This window comes from Manis javanica, chromosome 1 (assembly GCF_040802235.1).
Source record: "Manis javanica isolate MJ-LG chromosome 1, MJ_LKY, whole genome shotgun sequence".
NCBI lineage: Eukaryota > Metazoa > Chordata > Mammalia > Pholidota > Manidae > Manis > Manis javanica.
The window spans coordinates 129,122,518-129,141,306 of record NC_133156.1 but is presented as its reverse complement, the minus strand read 5'-3'; positions in this window follow the sequence as shown (position 1 = coordinate 129,141,306).

Below are 18,789 nucleotides of genomic sequence, written 5' to 3'. Positions count from 1 at the left end.
CTACAAAAAGTAAGAGCTATTCCTTTTTCCAGGGTGGGAGAGAGACAGGTATTGTAGCAGTGATTTTCTAGTTTTTGTAGCTATTACATATTACTTTCTAAGTAACATTTTGCTGGACACAAGAGTCCAGGGAATTATTCTGAATACTCACATGCTTTGCACCAACAAGCGACACAGATTAATGCTGCAGTCTTGGAATCCACAAAAGGCAGCCTGGGTCCCAGGCTATGTGCCATGCATAGGTAACTATCCGGCTTATTGTATGAGCATAGTACATAGCAATGGCATTGGCAATAATTATAATAATATTGACAACAATTACAATAACAAGTTAACTACGAAGGCTCAGCTGGATAGAGCAAAATGGTAACAGCTGACTTAGGTGATGAGAAGAACACTGTCATAAAGAACAATATAAAACATCCCTGTATGATTTGATATTAAATATTATCGACAACTGACAACTTCCTCAACAAGAGTTGAAATTTATATGTACACCGAGAAAGTTCCTTCTGAATGATGATGCTTCTGGTTGTTTTCAAATATTTCTTATATAGCTGATTAAAATGTTCTTCTAGTGAAATGTTGCAGTCCTTTTAGTCATTTAAATTATTAAGGTGTCAGCTATAGCATTTTCAAAAGCCTGGTTAGCAGTTGCAATAGTCGCTTACTTTTTTATAGATGAGAAAATGACCCAATGATTTCCTGTCCCAATGGTCACAAATCTGTCAAGAATTCAAGGCCTAAACCATAAACACAATGCCTTACAATGCTGGGAAAATATTTGTTTTTTATTAGTAACATATAAAATATCATTGACAGTGGTAAAGACTTTTATATTCCTGTAGAATGTTAGGAAAAAAAGAACAGTTTATTTTTTCAAATTAGACTGTTGGTGCTTTACTTTTAAAGCCATTTATAAAGCATATGATTTGATGTTGTAATAACCAATACTTTCAAAGGTTATGTTTAGTTTTATGTTAAATCAAATAATTCTGAATATTTTTTGTTAAAAAGAGACAGTTCTCTTTCTTAACCAAAATTTTTCTTGAAGCAGTTATATATTTAGCAATGTGTTGACTTTTATATTTTCCTAAAACCCACATAAATGGCAAAATAATCATCTCCTACCTTTAGAGTCTGAGTTCCTGGCATATTGTGGAAATTTAAAAAGCAAAATGATCATCCAAATATTGAATTTGTATTCTATATAAAAGTTTTGAATGACTTCAGTGGACAATTGCTCTCTCTTTATTATAGGTATAGGTTGGGATTGAAATACACTGATAGTAAATGATTTACTAGATGAAAACTAAATGCTCCAATTTACAGAAAAGGTAAAAAAATATTGTCCATTCATACTAAGAATTTTTGGTTTGTATACATTTATTTTAATATGAAATTCTAGCTTAATTTGAAAAGAAAAGCAAATAATATAGACCAAAAGAATTGTCAGAATACATAAAAGATCAATTCTGCAATCCAGATAGTCTAGATTATTCTTTATTTCCAAAAATATTCTACGTTATCATATATGGTGTTATTTACAATAGAACATACAGAAATGCTAACTCTTTGCCTATGTTTTTTTCTTAGTTTCAATATTCTCCCTTGTGAGGTTTCTTTCTTTTTACTTAAGTAGATCCCTTCCAGCATTGCAGACCAGAGTTCACTAATTTTATTACTGATTTCTTGGCTCTATTTTTCACTTGAACAAATATTTATGCTAAAGTTTGATATGCAGCTTGTCCTCATTCTCTTCCCTCATTCTCCAACTTCAGTTCTGAAAATTGATAGCTGAAGCTTTCTAGATTCTGATTCTTGATTCCTTTTGAATCCACTTGATACAGTAAGTGGTTTTCTGAGTTTGTGCCATTCTTGAACTGAAAACCCCTGATGATTGCCTATAGATTCTGTTATAGTCAGAATCAGGCTGTTTTTACCCTCTGAAGTCTCTCTTTGAACCAGGCCTCCCAAGAGGATGCCCTGGAGCTCCTTTTGACCTTTATCACACCAGTGCATTTGCACCTTGTGCTTCCAGTTTCATCTGCCCTGTATCATCTCCAGGTTGGCTCCTTTTGAGTAAACGTTAATTCCCAGAAACTGCCTTCCCTAAATAACCAACATAAGAGGCCCCCTCCCCATATCTCTAATAATTCTTTCATATTTTCCTTTTCTATTTTGTCATCTCCATAGTGTATTTCATATTATTGTTAGGTTTCATAATCAGAATTTTTCTGATTATGTATATTCTCCTTTATTGCTTGCTTCTCTCTACTCAAAAAAAAGAAAAAGAAAAAGCACCATCTTATGGACAAAAATTTGCCTAAAGTTTTGGTTCCCAACACAATACTTCTGAGTTCTTAAGTGTATTTATTGAATGAATGAGGTAATGAGTTAATACAAAAATGAACAATAAATCAGTAGAAGCCTTCTAATGTCTTTAAGCAAAGTAAGCAATATCATGAAATAATATTTGAGCCATGGAAAATTTGACATAATTCGTCATAATAGAAATGTTTTTCAATCAGATGCAACTACTTTGGATAAATATAGAATAGTTCTTTCTTAATGTAATTGTAATGTAATTTTAAATCTATAGCAGAATATCAGAATTTTCTTAATTTTGTCACAAGTAATCAGTGCATTTAATTAACAATGCAAATATGTCAAACTTCTAAACTTAAGACAACTTATATATAACAGCACCATGCATTACTTATGCACTTTACAAAATGAATATGACACTTATTACTGCAAACCTATGACTCCCCTATAACAAACATTAGTACTGCACCAACTAAATTATACTGCTAACAGTTTAAGAATGATGATTGGATCTGGATTTGCATCCTAGTTTTACTGCAAAATTTTGGATTATTTTCAACAACACAACAGCACATCTTATTGAGAAACAATGTACATTTCATTCATGGAAAATTATTCGTCCCTAAGATTTGAAGTTTTACAGGCTGAGTGAAAATCTCATCCTTTAGCACCTCTGTGCCAAAAGATTTAAATTAAATTAATATTTACTTTCCTTCTAGGGAAATTATTAACCCAGAAGAAATAAACAATTTTAACATGAGGGAAATTCTAGTTAAATCTAGTTTTACCCTACAACTTGTCTTAATCCAATTGTTTAAGGCATACTCCTTTTCTCATCTGTAAGTACATCTGCTGGAGTCTTGATTTCTCCCTTATGTAGTTAATGTTTTCATGAAAGCTAACTGGAGACTTCATAATCCAGACAAATGCTACCATTCAATTTTATATTTAAAAACAAAACTTCCCAATATCATTTTCTGTAGAAACTGCTTTTTTTAAAAATTATTGGAACTAGACATATAAACTTCTAAAAATTTTATCTTGAAAGCTAGTTTTCCTAGAGTCCTTGATATCTGAACAAGTTAACAAACCAATAAAATATTTTGGGTGGTATAAAAATATATATAGATCAGACATTCTATGGTGCTGATTTTAGTGTGCTGTTTTGTTTCTAATGGAACCTGTGTAGAAGAGGAAACACTATTTCATTCCACACACAGCAACTATCAGCATTAATCAAAATAATCTTTTCTCAAGTAAGTCCTCTTGTCTCATAAAATTAGAATGCTGAATTTGAGTTTCCCTCTTCATTGTGCATTCTTGTTCTATTTTCTCTGAAAGCAGCTTTCCTTTCTCTTTCTCCTATATTTTCAGTTTGTCTTTTAATACATTACAATTCTTCTAGGCATATCATCTGTTCTCTTGGTTTACACATTAATTTTGTGCCAGTGCTTTATACATTTATCCATGCTGCTCTTTTACCAGAGAACAAACTCCATATATACATATAACTTTTGTGATAGCATCCTAATATGGTCCAGGGTTTTACTTTCTGTTTCGTTCTTCCCAGGTAACAGATTCAAGCAAAGGGGCTCTACCAGAAACACCCTCAGGGAGTGAAGAGCCCACGAAGCAGAGAAATATGGCATCCCGTCAATGATCTCCATCCACTCCTTAACCAATTGTCACTGCTTTCAACCATCTAGGCATGACCTGGAACATGCAGATTTTATAGAATTACATGATTTAGTAGCCTGAACTTACGTGATGCAGTTTTTTTTCTGCAGTGTTTTTATAATCTTCCAAGTCATGATAAACAGCATTTTGGGCTCCCTCTTGGACAGATATCCTTGCTGATCAGAGTCCGCATTTTGACATCAAGCACAACTGAAGATTTCAGATGCCTCTTCTTTTACTAGCTATTGGCCATTTGCTGCAGTATGTTTCCTGTAAAACTGAAACGTATGTGTATGTTTCCAAATTATACTGTCTACTGCATACTTTATTCAGTAAAGGCATCTGCATAACAACAGGCAGTTTATGTGCTGTTTTTACCATGAAAGATTTATTGAATGTAGGTCCATAGGGCAAAAATGTTTGACTTAATTCTGTGTGGTCTCCCCAGTATGTAAAACAATACTAGTTACAAATAAATCATTCAAGATGTTTGGTAAATGAATGAATAAATGGTTAATTAATGAAACTTCTTTTCTGATATTTGTCATTTTTACCTACTGATGATTCATTCCTTTATCTCTTTGTAGCTCCTCAACTAATCTCTTTCAAGGAGTAAAAGGGAATATGTGATCCTCAGACATACATTTCCTTGCTGTGAAAAACTTTATTTACCTTAATCTTCATTCCATTTAACTCCATATCAGCACCAGTCCTATGTGTTATAACAGGTATCAACAGACACATCCATCACAGACCTGTTTTAGAAACCTTTACCTCTACATCTATATCTCATGGAAGCCTTGTCCCAGGATACCCTATTTCAGAAATGAATGAAAATAACTAGTTACAATGATCATTCAAAGTTTACACTCAATTATAGTATCTTATAAATGATATTGGTTAGAATAATTTCAATATAATAAAAAGCTCCCTTAAGTTGGGGAGGCTTTGATAAAAGCCTCTGTTGCAACAATTGTTACATTTTTATCTCATAGTTGATTTAATTTGAATATCTTTTATGACTAATGATGCTGAGCATGTTTTATGTATTTATTTGCCATTCATATTTCTTCACTAATGAACTGTCTAATTGAAATTGCAACTTGTTGAAAATCAATTGATTTTATATTTGTTGGTCTATTTCCAGAATTTTATTCTTTTCTATTGATATGTTTTTCTATCCTGATGCCAATACCATACTGCCTTAATGGTCTTAACTTAATAATAAGCATGAAGTCAGATGATATACATTCCACAAATTCATTATTCTTTCTTTTTACTAGTTGTGGATATTCTGTTTTTTGCATTTCCACATGGATTTTGGAAGAAGTATCTCAATTTCTGAGAAAAAATACTTTTAGAAACTTGTTTGCTAGGATTATGAAGAAGATAGCATTGAATCTGAAGATTGGGGTCAATTGATATCTTAATATATTCTTTTTATGTATGAACATAACACACTATTTTTTTTTGGTTTTCCTTTATGTTATTCAGCAGTGTTTTCATTTTTTTCCATTTGAGTATAGAAATTTCGTATAAATTTAGTCAACTTATTCTTAAATACATAATTTCATTAGAATACATGATAGCATAATTTTTTTCAATTCCCAAATGTTCTTTTCATTATTTGGAAATGGATTTTATTTTTATATTCATCTTATATCCTACAAATATAAACAAATGCATGAACCTTGTTAGCATTTTTGACTTTTATATAAGAGTGAATTCAGTAGAGTTATGCAAAAATAAGTGATTTTGGAATAGATTTAATAATACTATCTGAAGAAAAAACTCTCCCTCCTCAGTTTTGGAAGGTATATATCTTTAGTTATAGTTACCTGCTTTAAGAATCTGTTTTACCATTTTAAGCCAATAATTTGGATTGGTGTTTGTCATAGGCAGAGGGGATAGGTGGAGGGTGGGAAAAATTGGTGAAGGTGATCAAAAGGTACAAAATTTCAGCTATAAAGTAAATAAGTCCAGGGGATGTAATGTACAGCATGGTGACTATAGCTAAAGATACTGTATTACATATTTGAAAGTTGCTGAGAGTAGTTCTTGAAAATTCTCATCATGAGAAAAAAAATTATAACTACATGTCATGATAGATGTTAACCAGACTAACTGTGGTGATGATTTCACAATATAAACAGATATTGAAGCATTATGTTGTGCACCTGAAACTAGCATAATACTATATCTCATTATATCTCAATTTTGAAAAAGAGACTTCCTTTGTTTTCAAATACTACTTGCTCAATTCTTAGTATCTATTTCAATAAATTACTGGGAGCCAACAATTGTAATTATTGAAATTAAAAAATCAAATTTGACTTCAAAATAATCAAAATTGGCAAATTAATGCCATGTGTATTTTCCCAAACCGATGATAATACAAAGGGAGATAAAATACCCATCCATATTGGTTTATATAGGCTTAGTTTCCTAAATCATCCAGTAGTAGGATGCACAATTATAATGATAAGCTAAAACTAAATATGAACTATCCCCAAGCAGGTCAATTTCCTAAGCTGTGTTGCTCTAGACCCATACAGAAGAGATGAAATGCATATTAGGAACTTATTCCAAATATCGACTACACAAATCTGTGAGAGATCCAAAGCAGAGCTAAAAACAAATGAACGCGTTATATTGTATAATTTCAAATAGCCGAATAACGTAAGCTGACTGAAAAATACAGGATCCTGGAAGAAGCCACAGTCAATAGTTGAGAGCAGTTAACATGATTTAAGTGACGGGCAAAAGAAAACTAGTTTAACACAGACAAAAATAGGATAGAATTACTAGGGAGAAAACAACAATTTCACTATGTTCTATTGTGTTCTTTAACAAATGAGGAGGACAGATACTTCTAGACCATGTAAAGTTTTAAAAAATTTAGTATTTCAGGATTAATTATGAAAGTAATAAACTTTTGATATTATTATCAATATTTTTGACATGTTTTTGCATATACTTGGGAATTGAAGGTACTGTTCAGGATGGAGAGAATATATTATCATAATGCCATTTGTCATTCTATGCTCAGATGTCTGCAACTTCCTCCCACAAACACACTTTGCTTTACTATTTACAGCAGCTAATAAGGCAGTCAATAAGATCAGGATTAATTCTGGGAATTAATGTTGGGAATAATATAAGGGATTTTGCAGCTGCCACTGTGTAGTCTTTTGTATAATTAAGTTTAATTTTGTTCTGTATTTCAGAATGACGTCACTTTTTTTCTAAATTATAAGAACTAAAAACAGGTTCAGTTTCGGCAAGTCACGTTATTATATTCTTATAGACTTTTTCTGGAATCTGTTCTTTAGCATTAGGGAGAATTGAGTACCCTAGTCCTCTGGGAGGCCTCTTTATGATTCTTTTGTGTCTAAAAGAAATTATGAATAGCATTTTCCTCATTTCTTTCATTTTAAGCTACATTTCATAAGGCTGGATAAGCATAATTTTTTTCCAGCTGTTTCTATGGCTGCTTATTTTTTCGAGCAGTCTTTGCAGCGCTGATTTCTAATTCATAGAACATTCAGGGCACATTGTTCTTACTCAGTATGCATATTACTAAAAGAGTCTAAATTGGTTTTAGAAAGTTTAGGTACTTAAAACTATGATGATGTATATAAGCTGTAGTAATCATTAAGATAAAGGAAATGCAATTTAGCAAATGTTTTCTTTTAATTTTCTGGATTAAAAGTACACCTTTTAAAAAATGTTATGAATAAGGGTATTTTGTTTACCTATTTTCTTAAAACAACAAAAACTAAATATTCCTATATCGCAAAGAGTAAATTTGCACTGTGGTGGCAATAAGGAGAAAGTTTAAAAAGTATTTCTGAAAGTTTATTTATTATGTAAAAATTAGGCATTCCTGAAAAATCATTATTAGAGTTTTAGTAATCATGACAGTGATGTTTGTGATGCTATTGGCTCAAGATTCCATTTCCATTCAGTTCAAAATCTATTTCTATTTACATTAAACAGTGTAAATTTAGAATGTTTTTCCACTTTCTTTTTCTTGAGAAATTATTATAGACAATATACAAGAGGACCTTCAGGAAATCCTAATAATTTAATTGAAGGCTTACCAATCTTCTCCCCACCACTCGTACCCCCCACACTGGTTTGACTTGTCCTTCCTTTCTGATGTTCCCATTTCGCATGTATTCTCCATGTTTCCTCTCACTGCTTTTCAATAAAAATGAATTTTATTTGAGGGTATGATAAAAGCAATTTACTGTGAGGACAGAATGAGAAAATCCACATATAGAAACTGGTATAAGAACAGCATTTAATAGGCATTATACAAAATTTTGCTAATATTATCTTGAATTTTACATTTTGTCTTGTGTGTCTAATAATAATTCTCCATGTTCATCAACAATCTGTATTCTAATAACAGGATGAAACTCTGGCAATTCTAATCAGGAGACCATATGGGGTACTATAATTGATTGAAAAATATTTTTCTAGATTATCAAATGCCTGGAGGCATAGAATATTCCCATGGTTAGCCTTCTATGGCCTTTGTTGTTGAAATGCTACATAGATCTCATAAGCTTAATTCTTGTGTGTTTCCTTGCTTTTGTTTGAAAGAAAAGAAAATGTGATAAAATTCTAGTAGAGTGGGAGAGTTTAAATATATGATATAAAAGAGAAAGTAAAAGAACTGTTATTGATGGAATTTAAAATACTCGGGAGATACTTCAATGGAAATAGGACTTATCTTTGCTCTAACAGCTGGAAGAGAAAAGACCTCTTTATACTTTGCATCTGTGAAATGAGAAAATTTCAATAGGATTACTTCTATTTTCTATGTACATAGCAATGATGAAAGAGGATTGAAGAGTCATGGATTATAGAAGACTGTATTCATCAGATAATATTTGTAACATTATTGAGATTGGCATATTGCCAATATGACATATATGAACCTATTTGTCCATATTCTTTGTTGTATGCCTTCCTCTAGCATGACCAGGCTTCTCTGCTTCAGAAATGGAGATACAATAAAAGTGAATTCAACCAGGATTTGAAATTTGTTCAAGCTGTGAAACAAAACAACAGAATAATTAGAAAGTTTGGATTAATGGAAAACTATTTTTGAAGTGATGCACCAATAAATCTGAGATGAATATTGATGTAATAAAGAAAAAGAGTTGATAGAGGGAAAACAAATACTCTAAACAAATTTGTAAAACAATTGAAAAAATTGAGTGAAAAAAAGGGTAAGAGTTTATATGTAGAGCTAAGATGTTTGTGTGAGCAGTTTTGAAGATGGACACAAGATAACTGATTAAATTCAAGTTATGACTTTTGCTGTGTTTTATTATTGGACTCAATGAGGAAAATGTTATACCAAGAGTATGAAAGGTTATCCCAGGGATGCTAGAATTAGCAAGAGGGTTATAAAACAAGGGGAAGAGAGAAATACTTTGTCAAGGGGCAATGCCTCTCTTTCTCTCTCTCCCCCTCTCTATCTCTTTATTTTCCGTTCTTTGCTTATTATTATTATTTAATAAACAAAAGTGTTCTGTATATTGATAGGGAATACCTTAAAGGAGAGTGAAAGCTTAGCTTGCTTGCTCTCTCTGCTGATGCCTCAACCTATCAAATGTTCTTAGGAAATAATAGTGGCTAAAAGTCTATTTGGATAAATGTGTATCAAATAGAGTATCAAGCCCACCTCCTAAATTAAAAGGGTATGAGAAAATAAACAGCAGCTGTGTGAAAGCCTTCAATGGAATTGATTCCCTCAAAGTTGAAGATTAGTTTGCAGGTGTGATAAAATGAGTTATAAGAAATACATATTTGGTCATTATTATGACCAAATATATATTTTGCCCAGGTACATTTGGTCTTCATTTACAGTTCCTGAAAACACTGTAGAATCTTAAAGGTAAAACAGGTATTTTTTCATATTAATGAAGGACATTTGAACCCCCACCCAAGGGCAGGGGCTGGAGGTTGGATCAGCCAATGGCCATCAGTTCAGCCAGCCATGACTAAGCAATGAAGCCCTCACAAAACCTGTGAGAAGAACACTCTCTCTGCTCTGCTTGCTCTGCTCAGTTGCATCCTGTTTCTTGGTTGGAGAGAGCTTCCATGCTTAGGGAACCAGAATGCCTCCATGTGCTCCTGAGCCAGGCCCCAAGCTCCACGAGGGTAGATGCTCCTTTATTTGGGTCCTTGCCCTATGCCTGTCTTTATCTGTCTGTTCACTTGTATCCTTTATGGTATCCTTTATTAAACTGGTAAACGTTAAGTGTTTTCCTGAGTTCTGTGAGCCACTCTAGAAAATTAATGAACCTAAGGAGGAGGTTACAGGAACCTCCAAGCTGTAGCTGGTAGGTCAGAAGCACAGATAACTGCCTGGGGCTTGTGACCAGCATCTGGGGTGGAGGTTGGAGGGCAGTTTTATATGAAGGAGCCCTTAACCTGGGAATCTGGTGCTGTTTCTGGGTAGATAGCATCAGAATTGAGCTGGTGTTTGAGAACTTCTTAGTGTATGTGTGGGAAGACCCCTTCCCACATATTTATACACCTTAGAATCAGGTCGAGGTACCTGAAGTTACACTACTATTATTGATGTGTGTAATATTGTTACATATATGTAGAGAAGAAATATGCCATTGAATTTGGTGGTAGAAATATGACAGCAGGTAAAAGAAGAAAAGGTATAAGGTATGCTCAAACACATGGAGAACATAAGGAACATTGCTCATCTGAAGTCTGTGTGGTTAGGTCTTTAAGGTGAGGAGATGTAAAGATATCGGTGGTGGGGCAATGATAGCACTTTAAGTTTTTGGCTGATGAAAACAGGTTGATTATGAAAAAACCTTCTCATTCTAAGCATCACATGGAGGAAAGATGACTCTGAATCATGGATAGTCTCCATTAACTAGTGTAATGGCAGATACATAGATACAATCCACAGACAGAACAGAATATAACAGGTCAGGTGATCCATATCTGATACTCCCACTATCAAGTCTAGAGCTTAAAGTAGGAGAAAGGACACAAGGTTTGACATTCTACTAACCTTGATTAAAATCTCATTCTTTCACGTATGTAACTCTGGGGGGAAAATCCTGATGCAAAATAACTTTGAAAATGCTATCAGTCAAAGGGAGAAATAAAGTTTAAGAACCCTGCTCAGTTCTTACAAGCAGTCATCCTGTCTCTCTTTTGACCCACCTCCAGCAGAAGAGAGAACTACTTCTCTCCACCCTTTGGAAACACCTATTGATATGGAGATGCACTAAAGCCAAGCAAGAGATTCTGGAAATACTGTAGTTTTATCCACAGCATAACGTGTGTGGACTTGAGGTTTACTTGGAGAATTAGGAACACTAAATAGTGTTTGGTTATTGGAAAAGTTATTGTTCCATTCTTTTTCCTGGATTTTGTGAAAACTGTCCACTGTGGATTGAGGAAACCAGATACCTGGTGCTCTCCCAGCTCTGAAAACTTCTCTCTGACATTGAGGAAGCAGTGGAAATACTAGCCTGTAACTTCTCTAATTTCCAAAACTATGTACCTATTTCCTTTTCTCAATTATACCAACCTTTTCCAGCTGTGTCTCCAGATCTCTAAAATACTCTCTGTTCTACATTCAGAGTAGCTACTTTTGCAACATTCTTGAAACTACTAAAATCATTACAGAGATTTTATCTGACCTATGAAACATTTTCAATAGATCAGTTTTGTATGAATCTTCAGAACCCAGAAAGCATTTCTTAGCAATTTCCTTTAAACTTACAGTCCCTAAATTTTAATGCTGACTGAAAACTTGAGATGGTTCTTTAAAATACAACTATTAGGATCAAATTTTATAGACATAAAGATGAAGGAAATCTGTGTTGGAGCCTAGACTCTACCATTTTTATAACATTACAGGTGATTATGATACAGTCTATCCAATTGAACATATTTTGAGAAATTGGATCCTCAATCTACTGTGGTTCTTAAGATGAATTTTGAAGGCAACATTTCCACTGGTTTCTGGAGAAATAATTTAACTGATTCAAAAGATTCTCCTAAATTAAAAAAGAAAAGGGTAAGTATGTGGACAGAAGATATGTTAATTAATTTGACTATAGTAATCATTTTGCTATGTATATGTATAGTAAGGCATCATGTTGTACACCTTTAATACATACAATTTTCATTAAAAACAAATTTAAAAGTTACTATGTATTTTTTAATGCTGTTGTGTAATTAGAAACCATGGGAAAAAAGGTTACATCAAGACCGAGAGGGAAAAGCTAAGACCCAAAACTAGCTAGTTTTCCTTGTTAGGGTAAAATAGAGTTTAAACTAGGCTAGACTCACTCCAGCTCTGGTCACAGTGTACTGTCTACATCCTGGTCTTAGGTACATTGGTTGAAAACTGGCTTCACTTTTTCCAAGGACCTAGTTTGAGGACATTCATGCTTCAAGATATGTCTTGAAGATAGAGAGCAATGAGACTCTTTAAAATAGGAATACACTTAAATTAATGTAGGTTTTTAAATAAATGCTGACATGCTTCTAACTTAAAAAGTTTACTCAGTTCAATTATGTGCATTACAGAAGGAGACAATTAACTTATAACAATTAAGTGATACCATTACTGTTATGAAACTGAAAAGAGTGGATACAATTACTCTTTCCTGAATAGAGTATTTCTCAAGAGATTGGTGGCAAAGGTTAACTGAACAGGATTTGATGTCTTTGAAGCTAGCCTGCACATCCCCAACCCTCTTTTCAGTGTCCCCAAAAGCTACAGGATATTTTGTTTCTCATCACTCAAATTGAGGACACTTGATTTAATACACAGAAATGATACTTTACATATTTGCTCTGTTAACATGCTGTCCAAAGAGTAAGCATCATGTTTCCATGGAAAAAGCCTGAGATAAAATTGCAACTCTACGTACAAGAGGTCTTGAATAACATGCTGAGCTCTGAGCTCCATTTCTCTCATGTCAAAAATGGTGATAGATTTACCTTAAAACAATAATATAGATCAACCTTTGTGCTATGCTATGTATGTATGTATGTATACATACAAAATACATAAATGTATATACATATAAATTATATATACATAAATGTATATAGATATAATTGTATGTCTGTGTGCACACACATAAATAATAAAATTTTGGAAAAAATATTACAACATAAGTTGCAACCAATAAATGTTAACTCTTTTACCCTTTAAAAAGGCCAAAAAAGTTACAAACTAAGATAAAATAAGACATGAAATGATAGAATTGCTTAGACATGTTGACATGTTCTGGAAATAAAGATGGTAATGTAAATCTATCTACTACTCTGGTTTCTTCAAAACTGTCATGAGAGACACAAATGATAGGGAAGTTGCATAAGATCAGAGGATACTCAGGTCACATGATAACTAAATGAAATGCATGACTTTACTTGGATCCTGGGCTGAAAAGGCAAATAAATAAATAAAAATAAAACAGCTCTAAAATACACACTGGGACAAATTTGAAAAGGACTGTGTATTAGATAATATTAATAATCAGTATTATATCTCTGGTGCAATAATTATATTATAATTATATGGTTGTTCTTCAGAGATACATGTTAAAGTATGTAAAATCAGAATGTCTGCAAATTTCAAGTGGTTAATAAAGGGAAAAGAGAGAGAGCAATGAGACTGAGATGAGAAATAGGAACTATAAAAAATGTTAAAAATTAGTAAACACCTGAAACTGTAAAATTTTAAAAGAAAACATAGACAATAAACTCTTGCACATTGGCATTAGCAATTTTTTTAGTATGAATTTTTTTTAGTATGAATCCCAAAGCAAGGGAAACAAAGCAAAAATAAACAAGTGGAACTACATTAAACTAAAAACTTGCTACAAAAGAAATCATCAACAAAATAAGAAGGCAAACTACTGAATGGGAGAAGGTATTTCCAAAAGATATATCTGATATCTTTAGTGTTAATATCTCAAACATATGGAAAACTCATACAACCCAGCATCAAAAAAACCAAAAACCAAAAACCAAAAACCAAATACCCTGCTTAAAAAATAGACAGAAGACCCAAATAGGCATTTTTCCAAAGAAGACATACAGATGGCCATAAACACATGAAAACCCGTTGAACATCACAAATTATCAGGGAAATGCAAATCAAAACCACAATGAGATATTACAGTATATCAGTCAGAATGGCTTGTATCAAAAAGATAAGAAATAACAGGTGTTGCAAGGATGTGGAGAAAAGAGAATCCTTGTGCACTGCTGGTGCAGCTGTAAATTGGTGCAACCACTCTGGCAATAGTATAGAGTTTCCTCAGAAATTACAAATAGAATTAATATATAACCCAATAATTCCACTTCTAGATATTTACTTGAAGAAAATAAATTCTGATTCAAAAAGATATACACACTGTATTTATTGAGCATTATTTATAATACCAAAGATATGGAAGCAGCTAACTGTCCATTGATAGATGAAAGGATAAAGAAGATGTACGTATCTATAACGGAATATTACTCAACCATAAAAAAGCATGAAATCTTGCCATTTACAATAACATGTATGAATCAGATGGCATTATATTCAGTGAAATAAGTCAGAAAGATAAAGACAAAGATCATATGATTTCAGTTATATGTGGGATGTAAAAAAATAAATAAATAGAACAGAAATAGATTCAGAAATACAGAGGACAGACTAGTGGTTGTCATAGGGGAGAAACCAGAGAATGGGTGAAGTAGGTGATGGGGATAAACAGGAACAAACTCCCAGCTATAAAATAAATCAATCAGAGCTAAAAAGTACAGCATAGGGAATATAGTCAACTATATGGTAATGACTTTGTCTGGTGACAGATGGCAACTATAATTATTATGGCAAGCATTTCATAAAGTGAATACAAACGTTGTATTATTATGTTGTACACTTGAACATAATATAATATTGTATATCAACTATACTTCAAGAAAAAAAGAAAAAAAAGACACTTAAGCCTGAAACAAAATGAAAATAATTGAAGGATATATAGGCTTTTTAAATTTTGAATAATAAAAATTAAAAATTCTTCCACACATTTATGAAGAGAGAGTTTTTGATTTAGGAAATGGCATATTTAGATGTATAAAACAACTATTTTGAATGATCACTTTTATTAAATGATTTGCTGCCTTTCTAAAGCATGTGTAATATATTTCCCCCAATTTTAGAGCTCTATTAAGATTCTCAATTAAATATTATCAAGTTAAATTGGGTCTAAGGTATGCATTTATACTACTTGTAGCCCCATGGGGAAGAGTATTCTTAGCCTAGAGTGAATCCCCTGTGAAACCAATGAAACTGAAATTAGTCAAGGGAAAGGGCAGGTTTGGAGAAACCATTTCCATTGCTCACAGCTTGCTCGAATTTGCTAGGTAGGCTCAGGCTTGTCCGTCTCCTCCTGCTGCTGCTCATGCTTTGCCTCCACAGTGCGCTTCCTACTTCCCACCCACCCCTTCCAGGAAGAATTCAATTGGTGGGTCCTTGGTGACTGGCAGACATCAGACTAATTCCAAACCTGGAACAGAGGGGAGGAGAGAATGGCCATTATCTCTCCACCCTTTGTCCCAGAGGCTATGGGAGCCTGCAGGTGTGAACACCTATTGATATGTAAATAGACTAAGGCCAGGCAGGAGTTTCTGGAAATTCTGCCATTTACCTACAGTACTATTAAGAGGGAACATGGCAGAATGCTAAACTAGGAAAGCAGTTTAATCAAGAATAGAATATAAGCTGATTTAAATATTAGAAAATTTATCTTAAAGATAAAAGTGCTAACTATTTATGTAAATTGAAGGAATTACAAACACGAGAGCTGATTTTTAGTACTTTATTTTGACTTTTTAAACTAAAACCTACAAAAGGAATAGTAAAAAATAAATGTCTTCTATTTTCACTACTGTTTTTAAAATTTAGTTACAAAAAGAGTTGGAATCATTTTAAGTTATGAAAATACAAAATGTGTCACTGATTGCCAGTTGTTGTTCAGATCCAGTCTTAGATTTAACTGAAGAGAAAGATGATGATTTTATCGAAGTTGGATGCCTTTCCAAGCCTTTTATTTTCGCTAATTATTTTTGGAATTTCAGGGAGTCATTTGAATTGACTTATAAAGGGATTAAGAATTAGATGGAAACATCTGCTTCTGTCAACATTGTTGTTTTTCATCAGCATTAATTTTATAGTGAGCATTTTTTGTTTTTATTTTGAAAGAATTAGTACTCTAGCAAATTAAAATATGCTCATTAATAATTTACAGATAAGCTGTCAATATGGTAATACTAATTATATGATGATGTAGAAGTTGAGAATGATGGTAAGAAAGCAACTCTGTCCCCAAAAGGAACTGACAAAAAAAGTATAATCACACTAGATGACTGTGTTTCCCTTTTAGAAAGAAAGCTGTATCCAAGTACGAAAATCTCCTTACTTTTCCTAAGACAAAGTCTATAGAGTGTTTCTGTAGTGCTAGATTGATAATTAGCTTCCATTTTTATGTATACCATTTTAGAAATAATCAGTAACCATGTTCTGATGATTCAAAGTTGGACTTTTTAAATACCAATATTGATGTGGAGAATGTGAAATCTGGCAGGAGAGATCCTGAGTTAGGTGACCAAGGTTCACACTCAATCTCATTTCAAAACTGTGACCTTGAGCAAATTATTTTAGCTTCTTTGTTTTCTATTTTACTTATGCATAAAAAGTGAAATAATAATAGTTCACCTTGCACAAAGCTGTTGTGTGCATTAAATTCATTAATACATGTAAAACATAAACAAAACAATGTGAGTATTGACTTAAGAAACACTGACATTTCTACTTTCCTAAAGTTTTCCACATCCTTCTTTGCCTGTTGGCTCAGTAGCATGATGAGTCCAAATTGTCTGAGCGGCAGTCTTAATTTACAGTTTGGTGGAATCATTGTGGTGTGTCCTGGTGAAAGGGATTTCCGTTCACCACTGTCCTTGGGACATGTCTTGGAAATGGGTTACTTAGAGTTGCAGCTCTCTGTTTTTAACTGGTGCCTACATATCTGTGAATCAGGCTGGAGTATTCTCTTCCTCTCTTAACTGATTGAAGAGAGACGCCCATGTGACCATAGATGCAGGCTGGAAAAGAGAAGGCAGATGGATGGAACCATGGGGATTTGAGTCACTCCTTCGTATAATCTGCATGTGCCCTCACATCCTGGTCTCCTGATTTCGCGTACACCAGTTCCATTTGAGGACAGAGTGCTGCTGTGCACATCCAACTTCATGTCTTGATGAGCCAAATAACATCAAGTTTGTGATGAAGAACTCAGTTTACATGGTAACTTGATGGCCTATGGATAAGCCTTCAGCCTCTACTGAGTCTCAGTAACAGGCCAAGAGATGTTTTTCAAAAGAAAATAGTTACCTGAAGAGGATGACACACTTTGGCCCAAATCCCTAAGGGCTTGAGCTGTGATTCATACATAAGGATCTGCCAAAATCTCCAAAGAGCAGCTTTCTCTCCCACAGACACTTTCAGCACTGTTGGATCTGCTGCATCATAGGGCCCAAGAAGCAGAGTAGTGTTCTCAGCAGACTGGACCTCTTGGCAGAATCCCGCATTGGTTCTTTAATCTGTACTAGCTGATGAGGATGTCTATTCAATTCTGGGACTAGGGGCAAAGAAAACACTGAATGGATATTGGAAATCACTGGGCCCACTAAGAGATGGGCAAGAGCTAAAACTCCATTGATCACCTCCTTAAGCCCATATTCTGACTGGTGTGTCACAGTGATATTTTGGGTCTTCTGGAATTAATTTCAATTCAAAAGTAGTATCCAGTAGTTCCCAAAAGTTCTGATTATTTCCTTTTCCCCAATTTAGTTACTTTGGTAAAATACTGTAGATTCCCCTTGGAGAAGTCTAGGAGAAAAATTTACAGTATAAATTAAAGGTAGTGTACTGAGGTTTTTCTTCAAGGGACCCAGTCTTCCCTTCATTCGAGGAGTTCTGGGTCTGTAAAGTAGATCAAGTCTGGAAATTGATGAGGGACCATGACTCTCTGTTTTAATGATTCCTATTAGACTTTTGTTGACTTGAGCTAGAGCTTTTCTGCTTGTATAGATGAAGCAATAATTAAGTAGACTTTCTGTTTCATCTCTTGGGATGCCACGATCAACTATTAAATGCCATAGGTTTGGATTTCTGCTTTGGGTCTGCCACCCATTATGGTAAATCATACCCACCCTGCCTTTGGTAGTTAAATGCCACCACATGGTCCCTGCCATCTAGGGATCCAATTATTCCTGATGCATTTAGCTTTCCCAATTGAGTGACTGCAGTTACCATTGTGAGGTCTGGTCTACAGAGAAGAGCAGTCACAGAGCTAGCTGTTCAAGGAGGTGAAAGAAACAGGCCCAACATGGTGTCAGTTTTGCTAGGCCAAGTCTCCAAATTGGGGTTTAATACCTCACCTAATTGTAGTTACAACCTCCCCTAGGAATGTAGTCAGTCAGGAATTTTCTGGTCAGTAAGATAAAATAATGTCACATGTGCCCTCTCCATCCCCCAAAGGAAGATAAGGCAATTTACTTAATAAGAGCTTTTTATCCCCAAATGAAGGTGACCCTTCTCAAAATAATCCTTGTTTCTGTTCATGACTTCATGACTTTCTTGTCTTACCTTTAAAAAAAAACCTCTCCCTTTTTGTAGATCTTTGCTAGAGAAGATGCTGCCTGATTCATGAATTGCTT